At 40.9% G+C, this 15,400-nt stretch overlaps 1 protein-coding gene across 4 annotated transcripts in view; it reads left to right on the top strand.

Annotated features, from left to right (window-relative positions):
- Window positions 1-15,400, top strand: part of TAF3 (TATA-box binding protein associated factor 3) — a 152,356-nt gene that overhangs the window by 75,321 nt on the left and 61,635 nt on the right. The window contains exon 1 of one of the 4 annotated variants that reach the window (XM_059912109.1): window positions 977-1,060. The exons of 2 other annotated variants lie outside the window; for them this stretch is intronic. The gene's annotated coding sequence lies outside the window, so the exon portion shown is untranslated. Of the gene's footprint in view, window positions 1-976; window positions 1,061-13,056; window positions 13,143-15,400 lie in introns of those variants that run through there. One more of the 4 variants, XM_059912108.1, reaches the window with a different exon arrangement.

Here is a 15,400-nt window from a genome sequence, read left to right as displayed (position 1 = left end):
GGCGTTTAGTGAACTACATCACAGGTCATTAAAGATGCTCCCAGGATAGGAGCTGATGCTCTGAAGAGACTCTTCTTTGGCCGCTTGCGTGCTTTAGAGTATATACATTATGCTGCTTCTCTGGTTGTCTAATTCTTTTCCCCCAGCTCTCCTTTAATTTTTCCTGCTGAAGTTATTGTTTCATGGTGTCTTGTCTTTAATTTGAATATCAGATGGTAACATTCCTCTCCATTGCTGGCACATAACCAAGAAGTAGAAAAAGCAAGATATCTGATGATGCCCGTGGTTAAGTAGAGCAGGGTTGGATTCGTCGGTACCCCTTCTGACAGAGCTAGCAGAGACAGGTTGTAACCACAGCTACGCGATTCTTATTCAAAGCAGAAACCTTATGTTTGCCGATTAAGATTACCATTCTGAAGTTCTCTTCTCCTTTCAGAGGTAAACTTTGAAAAAAACCAGTAAAATTTGGAAGGATTTAGGAAGGTGGCTGTTTTGGGAAAACTTAAAGATTTCTGCTGAGTTGCTTTTAATTTGCCCTATGGAACCAGGATGGCACCAACAAAAACATGGTATTCTTTTGTGGCTTTCTTATAGCTGTTGACACCCCTAACCTAATAGCATCTTTCGTATCTGACACTGCACACGTGAAGTCTAGCCTTTCTGACACTCTGGACTTTCTCCCGTGCATCTTGGGCTGGAATTTAGGTGACTGTCCTTGGGCAAACAGTGTTCATTGGGCCAACTGGCTTAGCCTTCTGTAGACTCAAATAGCTTGAATAACTGTTAGCAATCTTTGTGCTCTGAACCCCAGGCTCTGGCACATGCAGGGCACCACCAGTGCACACGGAAGCTCTGGGGTTAAAGCCGAGGTACATCATCCACATCTCCGGTCGGTCGTGGTGTTGTTGCCTTAGCACTCGGAGCACCAGGAGACCCAGCGGTCCTTCAGGAGGTCTGGCACTGAGACCTGACTTAGAGCACAGAATTATCATGCTCGTGAGATGGATCTAAATCCAGCGTTTCCCAAAGTGTGAGGTGCACATCCCTGCTGGCAAACAAGGTGATGTTAGGTGACAAATTAGCGTTTAAGTTTATTTTTTGTATTTTAACGTATACTACAAAAACATAATTAACACAAGGATCTGGTGATTTCACAGGTATTATTGTTTAGAACAAGGGTAAAGTGGGATATAAGTTAAAAATTAGCTGAATTTTAAGAGAAATAAAGGGATAATAATCCACACTTTATGCTAATATTGCAAAAAAAAATGGTAAAGGTAATATACAAATGCCAGAAGTTTGGGAAATACTGCCTCTGTTGAACCACAGAAAGAAAAATGAAAAGTGAAATGTCTTTCCCAAAGTTAGGTGGATGATTTGTAGTATAGCCTTGTAGTGTCTTATCTTTTGTATTGCCTTTTATTTGCTAATTATACCTCAGGAGAAAAAATACAGTACATTACTAGTACTGCCTGTTTTTTCAGAGTGCTGCTGTTTCAGACAGCCTGTCAGGTTTCTGTCTGTCTCTCTTCATAAAGGGAATACTAGTTTTCTGTTCCCCACACTTTATACATGTTGTTGTGTTCTGCTTGCTGTACTGTTTAAATTAGAAAATGGATTGCAATCAGCCTGACCCCTGGTTGAATATCTTCTTAATACCAACTCCTTTTCTTTTTCCAGAATATTCAGCATGTTAATTATTTTTTGTTAGTTTGGGTATATGGGTGGTTGTTTTAGTTCTTTGTTACTTTGGGGAGAATAGGATTTTCTTAGAACTTAGTACGTTTAGTTTATCACTGGCTTGCTTTCTAAAAGGGTTATAAGTCTACGTTAGAAAAAAAATAAAACACAAATCAAACTGTATTAATTAAAGATAAGGTTAAGCTGCAGTCATAAAAAGGCCAAATAAACAGTGGCTTCAATAAGACAGGAGTTCAGTCCTGCAGCTACCAATGTGGCTGGTCTAGGCTTGCAAGACAGCTGTCTTCGCCGAAGTCCTTCAGGGACTTGGGTTTTGCCATCGCGTTGCTGAGCTGTCCCCTAGGAGAATTGTCCCAGTCTACTTGGGGGAAGCAGAGTTACTGCCAGCTGGGTGTCCCCGAATCCAACGAGGCTGTTTTGACTTGGAGATGACCCACAGTAACATGCTGCCATTCATACCCACTCGGCTCTCCTCTGGCACACGCCATACCTGGGTTCGAGGGAGGCTGCGAAATGGCATCTCTAGCTGGACCACCCGGGAAGAAGGTGAGAACTAAATTGTAAGGGACAGTTAGAGCAGTTTCCATGTTCATCTTTTTAATACATTTATCTCCCAGGTAAGCTTTTTCATTAAAGAGGAGGTTCTGTGTCTTAGTTTGAAAGCTGCTATTATAATAATGTGGAACCGTGAAAGGTTTTTGGCAAGAAGGCAGAATGATTAGATTTGTATTTTAGAAAGAACATTCTTAAGGCAGTGTGGAGGTTGGACTGAAGCTGGAAAAGACTGCAGGGAGGGAACTAGTGCAGTGAGTTCTGCAATAATCAGCAAAAGTTGGTGGAGACTTAAACTAAGTCAGTGGCAACAGGAATAGACAGAAGGCGATCGGTTCAAGAGATGCTTAGGAGTTAGAAATACTAATGATGCACAGTCATCTCTAGGGTTTGCCCTGTGCCCACACGTGTTGATGATTCCCCTTCAAAGCCTTTATTCCCGTTTCCAACCTGGCTTTAATTCCATTGTTCCCTTTCTTCCCCGTCCCCATCCCCTCTGTATATAAATAGACATATACTTTTTTTTTTTTTTCAAAGCAGGTGCCACAAATTCATGCCTTCCAGTACCAGGAATTAATGAAAATGATGAAAGAGCCTGGGGGTCGGGGCGGAACCTTTGAACTGGAGGGCACCTTTCCTGTCGCAAGTGGGTGGCCTGGGCGGCTGCTGCTTATTAGCCCAGCTGATTATCCTCGGGCAGGAATGCAAGCTCTACGTTGCCAGGTTTTTCAGTTTTAAAAGCAGAAACCTGAAATGTCCTGATTTTTAGATGTTGGTAACTTTAAATACTCTAAATTCTAACAATAGCTGTTTCATGGGGTGGCCACAAAGATGAAACGGCTTCATAAATAAAAAGATCTTAGAATAGTACCTAACACCTTGTAAGTGTCACCTGGACATCATCATTGTCTGCATCCCCATCTTCACGTCCCCCTTCTCTCCTACTTCTGCGGTATTGAGAGCTGCTAAAAAAAAGTAACAGTAAAGCATCCAGGCTACTCCATGCTTCCAGAGTCACAGAGCACATAATGAGACAGAAGGGACTATCAGACATTTTTCAAGCCACGGAACCCTTTCTTCGACAAATGCTTACATGGAAACCTGGTATGTAAGAAGGATTAATTTGGATGTGCTCTGTTTGAAGTGTTTATGGGGAACTGAATAGAGCAGTGGTTCTTCAACTTTAGTTTAGGTCAGAATCACTTAGAAGGCTTATTATAGCACAGATTTCTGGGCCCTAACCCCAGAGTTTCTGAGCCGGCGGGTCTGGGATGGGCCCAAGAATGTTCTCTTCTAACAAGTTCCCAAGAGACGGTGCTGTTGCTCGTGGTGTTGGAGGGGGACCACACTGAGAACTACGCTTAGAGGGTGCGTGCGGTACCTCAGGAGACTTGCTTTGAAAGGAAAAGAATCTGAGGAGGCGTGTTACTTCTCAGCCAGGGCTGTGGCCGTCCCCTCTTCCTTGGATGCCTGTTGTCCAGAATGTGTTCAGTGGTCTTGACAAAGCCTGGTCCACTGGCCAGCAGCATCAGCATCATCTGGAGCTTTTTAGAAATTCAAGTTCAAGGGCACCATTCCAGACCTGCTGAACCAGAATCTCTTGGGAGCCCAGGGTCTGTGTTTTTTAAAAGCTTTCTGGTTGATTCTTTTACATGCCGAAGTTTGAGAACTGCTGGCCCTACTCAGGAGTGGGGAACAGCTTATAAAATGCCCGTGGGTAGAACTCTGTTCACCACTTCCACGCCTTGGCCTCCACCACGGTCTACCCCTCAGAGCAGCGCTTGTGTTAAATGAACGGCCCTGACTCCCCCAGGAGCTTCCGTGCCTTCACTGTTCCGGTGTCATTGGCTAAACTGCTGCATCGGTTCACAACTTAATTTCAAAAAATGATTCAAATTGTAGGAAATGAGATGGGATGACAAGCCAGTTATGTAGAAAGGGTGATGAATTAAATTTTAGAAATATTATTTGTGGTTGATGGCTGCAAATTAAGGGCAAAAGGAAACTAACATCGTTTATTAGTCTAACATATGCCAGATGCTTTACTAGCCCCATTTAATTCTCATAACAGCGAAGAGAATTAACCACTGCAAAGCAGGTAAGGGTATCTTCATTTGCAAGAAGAGGAATCAACTAGGAATTGGCAGAGGCAGGATTTGAACCCAGGTATTTATGGCACTTAAAACCTATGCTCTCGGCACTCTGAGCTCCCAGAGCCCTTAATCTCCTCCTTATGCTGAGCACTTACAATTTGTAACCACAGAATTTTTCCTGCTTTATTTGGCAGGACCTATCTAATAAAAATCTAATGTATAGTATGATGTGTTGCAAATAGGCAGCACTAACTACTGCAGCAAAAACATTCCTAAATATCAGGCCTTTTGAAATTACTTTTATATTTTATAAATTTTAAACATGTTTCTGAGTATAATAATTCAGTTAAAATTACTTTTCAGGAACATTAACCTAACTGCCAACCAAAAGCTAGGAATAATTTGGTGGATTCTGACCTGAATTTAAATATCTGTTTGTATATGGACTCATGAGCCAGGCCAGAATTTTAAAAATATATAGCAATAAGTTCAAACCAGGAATAATGCATACTTTCTTATGTGGGACATAATTTTCATTCATCCTGCAGATATGTGTTGTTGGACTTACACAGTGTACTTAAAATCTTTCCTTTTGTTGCCAACATTTTTAATTTAGATAAGTTTTCCACACCAAATAACTGGTTTTTAGATCTTTCCTTAAAATTTGGAAGATTTGGGAACACTGAGCTTCCGTCCCTAATGGCCCCAATGACCTGGAGCAGAGACTCCCCTCTCTAGTATGCTCTGTGGCGCCTTCATGTGGTATATCCAGCTTGCTTTACTTGTAGACCACACTTTCCTGGCCCCTCAAACATCTGGGTTTGGGACCCCTACTTTAAACAATGCCTAGGCTATTACAAGGAATCACATTCACTCTAATAATTTTGTCATCCAGAATTCTGAAATCAGAATTATTAGTGATTTACGTATTCTTTTTATGTACATTTGTTTCGGGAGCGCTTCCTTATACGTGGTAGGAAAGATATTGTTCTCATTACCTCATCATTCAGGAAACGTGTGTCTTTGAGGAATTGAAATGGAAAAATAAAGAGCCCGTAGATGCAATAAAATTTGAACTTGAGTTTATCTATGAGAACCAAGTACAATTAGGAGAAAAATTCTTAAATGGTAATTTTTATGAGTAAGAAACAACATGGTGTAGTGGAAGAAAGGAACAACAATTTGGGATACTTTTGTTCTGGGACTCATTAGTTTTATAAGTTCAGTAACTTTAGTAGATCTTGATTTCATCTGTAAATTAAGACTGAATGACCTAACCCTTCCAGGTATGGAAGTTACGGTTTTCTTAAATTTGGAAATACATGGTCATTCTGAGGGAAAAATCTACCTTCGGCTATCTTTGGGTATTAGCAGGTACACCAGTCAGAAACTTGAGCAGACAGTGGAGTTAATACAAGTAGATGAGCTAACATTTTCCCCCCCAGTCCAAATCCCATCCAGCAGTTACTTGCCAGTGGCTTGATCTGTCAGCCCAGGTCCTCTGACCTGAACAAATACTCACTGGGGAGTGAACTGCATCCAGGTGCTTTTCTGTTTCTTTCTGAATTGGACCTCAGGATGCCCTCTGCTAGTTACTTTCACCTATTGGGTTTTTAAATAGAAATGAAATAAGAGTAAATAAGGGGTTTCTTTTAAATGCGGGTTAAAGGTGAGAATGTCGCACAGCACTACTTAAGCTATTTGTCCCTGCTGCTCCAGGCAATACCTGCCATCCTTTTTCTACCTCTTTCTCTCAGAAATAATGGAAAGAGAGAAATCAGAAGCACTTCCCACTTCTAAAAGGTTGCCAAGCCAGTTATGCCATAGGTTTTAAGATTAGTGTTTAAAATCCTTTTCAGTGAGGAACTCACCACCCAATTTTCAAACCTATGTGTATAAATGCATCTTCTCCATCTTCATCTTCCAAAGAGTCTTCCTTGCCTCTTACTTTCAATTCCTCAACAACACACGGTTGACCCTATGCCAGGGACACTCTTCCTCCCTCTCTTCAAATCATCCCAGTGACGAATTGTGACAATACTAAAAGTGGGACAACCAGACATATGTGCCTCTAGTGTGACGCAACAGGAAGCACACTGCATCACCCATGAAGGGCTCTTGCCAAGCAAATTGAATTTGAATGTAATTAAGACTTTAGATCCAGCTACATGCTTATCGGAAAAACAGAGGGTAGAGGAACAAGTGAAACAGTACCATGAGGAGGGGAGCAGCTGAGCCCAGAGTGGGACATTCTGCCAAACAAACGACCCAGCAAATGAACAGCATGAAAAGGAGAGGAAGGCGAACTGTTATTGCTCAAAAGAGACTTAGGGTCATAGCAGCTAATTGCAATGCATGGTCCTGTTTTAGATGCTGATCAAAGAAACCAACTACAAAAACACATGTTTGCAATTTTTGAGGAAATTTGAATATGAACCATGCATTTAAATTCTTATTAATTTTGCTGGGTGTGATAATGGCAGTGTGGTTATACATACTTCTTAAATGTCTTTTCTATTAGAGATACATATGGAAGTATCAGTATTTACTGGTGAAGTAACATAATGTCCGAGATTTGCATTAAAATACACAGGGGAGAAGGGAGGTAAAATACACTGGTCAGTTCCTCGTCCTTTCGGTCTTGGCTTAACGTTACCTCCTTGGGCATCCTTGGCCAGAGCGGGTGTCTGCCCCATCCCATTATTTTTGGTCATGTTGTTTATTTCACAGCATTTATCATAAGCGGTAATTAAGAGTTTGTGTTTATTTACTTATTGTCCTTCTTGCCCCCAGACTATAGACTCCAGAAGGACAGGGACCATCTCTGGTTCACCACTGTATAATCAGAAACTAGCACACTGTGTGGCACTTGGTAGGCAGTCAGTGAATACATATCAAAAGAATAAATGAAAGAAAATCTGATTTCATACAATGTTTGTATTTGAGTGTTTCCAAATTTGGACTTGCACTGTAGTTTGTTATAGTCTATTGTAAATGTCTAAAGCCTCTTTGCTTACCTTTTTTTGGTGAGGGTGGGGAGAGGCAGTAAGTGCTGCCTAAGCTTTTGTACTTAAGAACTCAAATATGAGATAAATATGGACATTTTAAGTAGAGTCTTTTTAATAGTGGGCACCTTGTCGTTAGCATTGAAGGTGGAGCAAAAACTTTATTGTTAAATCATTGACCCATTAGTCCTTTCCATATATATGATAAACATGTCTTTGCAACACGTACCTATCGTAGCTATGTATCTCACGCTTTCCCCACTCCTTGGCGCTTTCATGAGAAGAACCCTGTTGCTCTTCCCTTTGCTCTCACTTTCCTACAGGAGGCTGAATTCCTGTTAGAGTTTAGGAAGAGGACTTTTTAGGCTCCTAAAGAACTATGTCATCCTGAGTTTAACACGGTGTAGCTTTTAAAGCCCCAGTCTCGTTAAGAGTCTAAACGGTCTGCTGTATCTGTTGTACCTAAATGAGTGACTGGTTTGTAAATTGTTTCAGTGTAGTTCTTTCACTTAACCCCAAAGTGTTTAGTTTGGATGCTACCCAGTAGTTACTTGTTAAAGTACTACACAGAATAGAAACCTTGTTTTCAGCCAGGTAGCTAGTTTCCTTTGTTAATGGATTATTACATTATGTCTTTGTCTTCAGGTAATTAATGTAGGTATTCCAATTTTGACCGTGTTTTTAAGTTGCATATACACAGAAACTAAGTGTGGAATATTCAAAAAATTTTTAAAGGTTTTTTGTTATGGAAAATTTCAACCGTATACAAAAGTAGAATAGTGTAATTAATTAATTTCATGTAACCATCACTCAGCTTCAACTCCCATCAGCTTCATATGTGGATCTTAGCTATAAAATGTGATAAATATAAGAAGTTAATTAATTTTAAGAATATAAGAACTGGATTAATTCTAAAAATATCAGTGTATCTGTTGTTAATATCTACATGTATCTCAATTTTAGTAGAGTTTGTTTTAATAACGAACACCACATCTATTACGTAATTTTCTATTTAACATAACCTCCCAGCTAGCTGAGCTTGTAAAAAGCATGTCTTTCCTATCAGGTGAGATTTTAAAGTATGCAGATTTAATCTGTAAATCCCAGTTTAACTGCAATTAAAGGAATCTTTTAAAAACTCAGTTTTATTTTTGTGTTTATAAATTTGAACTGTCATGTATCTTGTTGCTTTAAACCAACCCAAGAGTGTATATAGTTCTCTTTTTTTCAATACTGGTGCCTTATCTATTTTGTTTACTATTTGAGGTATATCCTTTATCTTAAAGCATAATGAATAATTTTGAAGTAAGTTAATGGACTGACAAAAAGTAACTGAATTGGGCTTATACTTATTTAGCTAATTTTCTTGAGAAATATAGGCAGTATGTTGTATCTTATTAATTTATTTATTTATTTTATTTTTTTTGGCTGTGTTGGGTCTTCGTTTCTGTGCGAGGGCTTTCTCTAGTTGCGGCGAGCAGGGACCACTCTTCATTGCGGTGCGCGGGCCTCTCACTGTCGCGGCCTTTCTTGTTGCGGAGCACAAGCTCCAGACACACAGGCTCAGTAGTTGTGGCTCACGGGCCCAGTTGCTCCGCGGCATGTGGGATCATCCCAGGCCAGGGCTCGAACCTGTGTCCCCTGCTTCGGCAGGCAGATTCTCAACCACTGCGCCACCAGGGAAGCCCCAGTATGTTGTATCTTAGAAAGAACTTAGGCTTCAGAATGATAGGGACCTGGGTTTGAAGCCTCTCCGCTACTTACTAGGTTCATTCATTCAACAGATATTCATTGCATACCTCCTATGTGCTCTACACACATAAGCTCATTTTTTGACATGGGAAGTATATACATCAATATATATACATCAGTGCACGAAACAAACAGGGTAAATCCTCTAGTTGTGCCCGCATTTTAGTTGGGGAGACAGACAATATAAAAATAACTGAATAAACATTTGACAAAATTTCAGATAGTAGTAAGTACTGTGAAAAAAATAAAGCAAGGAAGGAAAGAGAGTGAGGATGGGGAATCAGGAGAGGCGGTACTTTGGGTGGAGCAGTCAGGGTGGCATCAGAGCAAACCTGATAAAAAAAAAAATCCAGGTGGATGTTCCCCCCACCAACCTTGTGTATATTTTAGGTAAAACTATTTCAAGCAGCGGGTGCAGCAAGTACACATGCTCTCACACAGAAGCAGGCTTCACATTTTCTAGGAATAACAAGGTAGTCTGTGGCAGCACAGGGCCTGGAGAAGATGGTAGGAAATGAGCGTGGAGAGGTACGGGGATTTGAGAGGCTGGTAGGCCTTGGTATAGAAGAGTTTGGATCTGTTCTAATGTAAAGGCAGTTTTCATCAAGGGAGGGGCGTGATCTAACCTGTGCTTGACAAGCCCCCTGTGGCTGCAGTTTTCATCAAGGGAGGGGCGTGATCTAGTCTGTGCTTGACAAGCCCCCTGTGGCTGCTCGTTGGGAGACTAGCAGGCAGGGGTCGGGCTAGGAGCCTGTTACCAGGCAGCGGGCGAGTTGGTTTGCGTTACAGAGGTGGCGCTGGAGGCGCTGGCACAGGGACTCGATAATGGATGGGGTGTGGGGTGTGGGGAGAGGAGAAGGCGCAGATGCCAGTGAGGAAAAAGGCAGTTAAGAAGGAAATACTTTTGAGAAGTTACATAAGATGAAAACTGAAAATGGCCCAGTGGATTTGGCAGGATAGAGGCCGCTGTTGGCCTCGACGAGAGCAGTTTCGGGGGAGGGTTGGGGCTGAAAGTCTGACTGGAGGGGGTTGCAGAGCAGACGGGAGGTGAGCAGTGGAGACAGCGAGCAGGGCAGCGTCAAAGCGTGTAGACAGGACAGGGCAGACACGTGGGAGAGTGGCGGGGCCAAGGAAGGGTCTTGGGTTAGTCTAGTTTTGCTTTTCAGATTGGAGATGGCGTGGTGTCTGCTACTAGGAAGGATCCGCTTGAGAGGAGTCAGCTGACGGGTACAAGGGAGCCTCAGTGCAGGAGCGGAGTCCCTGAGTAAACCGGCCAGTAGAGGAGCAGCAGGCAGTGCCGGTTGCTTCCACTGGAGACACAAGCAAAGTAAGAGGCCGTTAAGGGCCGAGAGGGAGAGGGGGAGAAGGGGGACGTTGGCAGTTTGATTAGAGAGGAGAAGCGTGAAACAGTCTCCAAGAAAGAGAGGAGAGAGAATTATCTAGAGAAGTGTAGGATTGCCAGGCAGTGCTCTGGGCCCATTTGAAATGCATGTTTCTGTGTTCAGAGAGTCCAGATTTAGCCAGTTGGGTAGAGACTTCGGGTAAGTGAAGAGCTGGATTTCACCAGGACTGGGATTTGGCCAGGTCTGTACCATGATGGAAGAGAGGGGCAAGATTGCCGAGAGACTGCAGCGTGATTTAGGTTTGGTCTGAGGTGTGCAGCCTGGGAAAAGATGGGGGCTGAGAGCACGGGGGGTGTTGGGTGCCGAATCTGTAGTTGGTCAGGCTCTGTGATTGTCCTCCTGCTACAGACAAGGCTCCAGTGGTCAGGCAACATGCCCGCCAGGAAGGGGTGCACGGAGTTCAGCTCTTGGCTTTCAGCCTTTGAAACCACTACACTGATGTTGTTTGGGTCACTTGGGTAGAGGTGGAGAGAACAGGAAACTGGGGACTAGAATCTTCCAGAAACGAAGAGGACTAACTCCTTGGGCCAAAGATGAGCACTACAAGGAGAGTGGTAGCGATGGTACCTGATGGTGTGCGCGTCACAGGGAGCGTGGCAGAGGGGGAGGATGGTCGAGAAGCAAAATGAAGAGCACAAAGGGACTAACGCCACCTCGGGACAGCTTGGCATGTGGTACATGGGAGAGAAAATGGCGCCAGTGGAGGGGCTGTCATGGAAGTAGTATCCTCTGAGGTTTCACAGACGGTGAAAGGAAGCCTTTGCAGAAGACCCTGGACACACAGGTTGTGAGTTTCGGAGGCAGAGTCTGGGCAGATGGGGCTGGAGAGCCACGCGGGAGTGAGGAGCCTGGTGATGATGGCTGGGCAGCCTGGGAGGCTTAGCTTCTGCGATGAGAGGAGACTGCGGTAATCGGGGGTGTCCAGTGAGGTATCAGCCTTGCTTTCCTCTGAGCAGTCATGGCTGCTCTGTGATAGGCCCCTCCTGGGGTTTGCCTTTTCTACACCTTGCGGCAGCGAGGTAGGCAGTATTGAGCCTGGGAGGGGCGGCCCCACCAAGAACTCAGGGGTCCTTGCTTCCCTCTCGCAGAGTGCGCGGTCCTGCGGTTACTTGGATTAACTGTACACGTGAGCAAGTCACATGGCCTTCCCAAGCCTCAGTGTTGTCACCTGTAAAACGGAGATATGTCCAGGCTTGCAGGTATTTAAGATTTAGAGATAATGTATATGTAGAACCCCAGTAGGGTCTGGGGATATAGCAGATGCTTCATGACATTTCCCCCCAATATGTACATAGAAAGGTATATATATATAAAATGCTTGGGTCATTTGTTGGGTTTTCTCCCCCACTAGATGAATGCTGTGGGAATTGTGTGATCCCAATCTCTGTTTATAATGTTGAGGTTTTCATGCTGTCCATTTTGTTCTGAGATATAAATGATAAAATGTATTTCTAGCGGTCTTATCCGCAGTAAAGTCATATTGATTTTTGTGTAGCATATAATGAAATAGAAAATAATCTCCTGGTGTCTATTCTGTATTATTCATAGAAACAATTTCTAAAGAACAAGTCTGCATTTGTACAATATAAATGCCTTATCTTGTTTACTTGACATAAACTGGCATTTTTGAATTCAGAACAGAGGTAAAAAATCGCAGTTAATTGTTATCCTTCTTTAACATAATATGGCTCAACCTGAAAAGCTTTTTGATTTGCAGGTAAAACATTTCTGAAATAAAGCTTATATTTTTGCCAAATACTTTAAGGAAACTTGGTAGCACTGAAATAGAGTGAAACTGTTTTTGTCAGTTTAGAAAGTTAATAATTTTGTTAACAGTGATTTATACTGTAGCTAAAAAGCTCTTGGTAGTTTCCCAAATCTTAAAGCTAACTGACCTTGCATTTGAACCCAGCTGTAATGTAAACATTTTCTTGAGATGGTGAGGGCTAGGGCCAGACAATCTGGAGGATATTAGTGGTATTCTGTTTGAGGGAAGTTGGAATCCCCAGATAATTCTCAGGAGCCCTTTTTTAGGTCAGAAGCTGTCTTAGACATTATATATTTCTTAATTCTTTCTTGGTCTTGTTAATAATGCATACTGTTCCTCTTGGAAATCTAATTAGTAAAAGACATACCTTACGTTGAAGTAGGACGGTAAATGTAGTTTTATTTGGTAGTTTTCCTATCCTTTCCACATTATTTAGTTGCTAAAAAAATATAGTATTCAGGCTACCGAGCTTGAGGTTACTGCCCTACTACCTTTAAAAATTCTTCTTAGTATTCGGTTACTTATCCAAAATATTTTGTTCAAAACTAAAACCTACATCAACTCCCTTTGACAGCTCCCCCCTTTTATATATAAAAAAAAAGATTTCCAAGATGTACTGAGCAGTGTTTTTCCAACTTCAGGTCATGACTCATTAATGATTGTTAAATCAGGTTAGTGGGCTGAGAACAGCATTAAAGTTTTTTTAAACAGAATTCGTCACTCATAGAGAGGTTAGGTATTGTCTCATGACACTTTTGTTGTACTTACACATAGATGTGTATGTCCGTGTAGAAGTATGAAAATGTAAAGTATTTTTTACTGTGGGCTGCTGTCAAAGTCTGGAAACATACTACAGAGAATATTTCAGGTAAAGGTTTTATAGTCTTTCTATGCAAGTTTACATTTTAAAATCTTGAGTTTTCAGCTAAATGGTCGATACTGTTGTTAGTTGAATATTTTAGAAGTTTAAAAGACAGCAAAGTTTTCTATTTTTTAAAAGTGATTTTTATTTTCTAATTCTGACATTATCATATGATCAGAAGCTGAAATTCCAGAGCTAAGCAAAAACCATGCTTCTCTTAATTCAAGAAACATTTAAGGATCTCATGCCAGGTAATAGACATATTTGAACTGTATAAGGTACAGTTTTCCATCTCCAAGAAATCACAGTCAAATTTTTGTCAAGCCTATGTTGAAATATAGATGTGTTCATATTTGTTTTATTTTTTCTCTTTAAAAATGGTGACCTCTTAATAAATTCAACTCTTCAGCATTCAAACTCAAAGGAATTTTTAAAAGGACTATTTGCCCCTGGAACCTTGTCAGATTTCTCCAGGCTCTAATTGAGTACTTCTTCCTGCTTGAATTTTTTTCTGCTTATTAAATAAACTATCATTGAACTAATGTTAATTGTTAAATGGTTTGGACTAGGTTTGTATTGGGGTCCTAATATGGTGGATATCTTTATTGCTTTTTCTGGAATCAGGGGAGGACCGATTTGTGAGTTTTAAACTTGTGCGATTTTTCCATTGTGATATTTGTACTATCTAATCTCATCCCTTAATTTCTCCAGACGTCTCTTTCCTCTTCAGTAGACTGTAAATGATAATCAAGTTGTGCTCCAAATATCAAGCAGATGCCTCAATATCTAATTTAAAATAATCTAATACTCAAATCCCCAAGACATTACAAATGACAGTGCGCTGATTAGTAAGAGGGGGGCTTGGTGTTTTTATGTCAAGTACCTTTTGGATAAAAGTACAACATAACTGAGATAATAACTGAGCCAGGCAATTAAGACTTGATTGTTGACTCAAAACAATTGTACTCTGTCCTCAAATAATCGCTTTTTAAAGCAGATGGCTAGCAATCCCTTGATCATGGTTTATTACTTAGTTATTCATGTTTCAATGTGTATTTTGACTACTTACTGCCAGTTTTATGTACTGGAACTTATAAAAGGTATTCTATTTTAAAGCAGTGTTACAGAATAATAATGCTACTCCTTGAAACATTAAGAAACCACTAGGAGTTCATTTTATCTCAGCCATATATCACTTTAGAGAAAACAAAAGCAGATTACAGTTCATAATTGGAGCACTGTATTGGTCTGCCATAAATAATAGGTTTATTAGAAAACTTGTGTCTCCTAGCTTATACATTTAAACCACTTAGTAACATTAGGTTCTTTTAATATGTATAATCTTCTATATAAGATTTCTGGTCAGCCTACCAAACAGTTAATTTCCCCATACTATCTTTATTAAAAGTTTTTTCTTTCTATGTGAGTAAACCCAAATCATTAAAATGAGCAGCTATGTTTAAATCCTATTATGATTATGACAGAAATCTCCAATAGCAAAAGAGTTCAAGTCGAAGGCTGACATTTTATATCTGTGATTCATGGTGTGTGAACAAAAATAGAGAGTCACAGGAGCAGAGTATCAGATATAATTGAAAATTGCTTTGTGTCACATCTTAAGTAATAATATATGGTTTATATGTCTGTTTATTAACCTTTTTATCATGGGTTTTGTGTGTATATGTCATGAAAATGGACCCCTGTGTACTTTGGAGGAGGGCTTTGTTTATTATCTGTAATCTGTAATGTTACTTGCATGAAAACTAATGCTAATTTTTATTTTTCCAGTGTTTACCACATCTTTATGTTGAAAGCAGTCAAAAGGAGCTTAATTATTTTCTTCTGACTTTATTTTTGAAGTTAGTAATTACTGTGTTTGCTGTATAGTAAAAACAAGTCTTTTCTTTTTTTCCTTCCACCTCTAGTTGTCACATTAGTCCCCAGTTGTCTTGATGTTCATCCTGAATTAAGTACCGCAGTTGATGCATGATGACACTTATTTTTTTCTTTTTAGTGAAAGGGCTACTTGATTGATTGATTGATTAACTGATTTTTAATTTATTTATTTACTTATTTATTTTTGGCTGCGTCGTTGCTGTGTGCGGGCTTTCTCTAGTTGCGGCAAGCGGGGGCTACTCTTCGTTGCAGTGCGCAGGCTTCTCATTGCAGTGGTTTCTCTTGTTGCGGAGCACGGGTTCTAGGTGTGTGGGCTTAAGCAGTTGTGGCTCACGGGCTCTAGAGCACAGGCTCAGTAGTTGTGGCAC

Source organism: Balaenoptera ricei, chromosome 2, assembly GCF_028023285.1.
Source record: "Balaenoptera ricei isolate mBalRic1 chromosome 2, mBalRic1.hap2, whole genome shotgun sequence".
NCBI lineage: Eukaryota > Metazoa > Chordata > Mammalia > Artiodactyla > Balaenopteridae > Balaenoptera > Balaenoptera ricei.
Note: the sequence above shows the minus strand (reverse complement) of the source record. Positions and strands in the feature narration are given on the sequence as shown.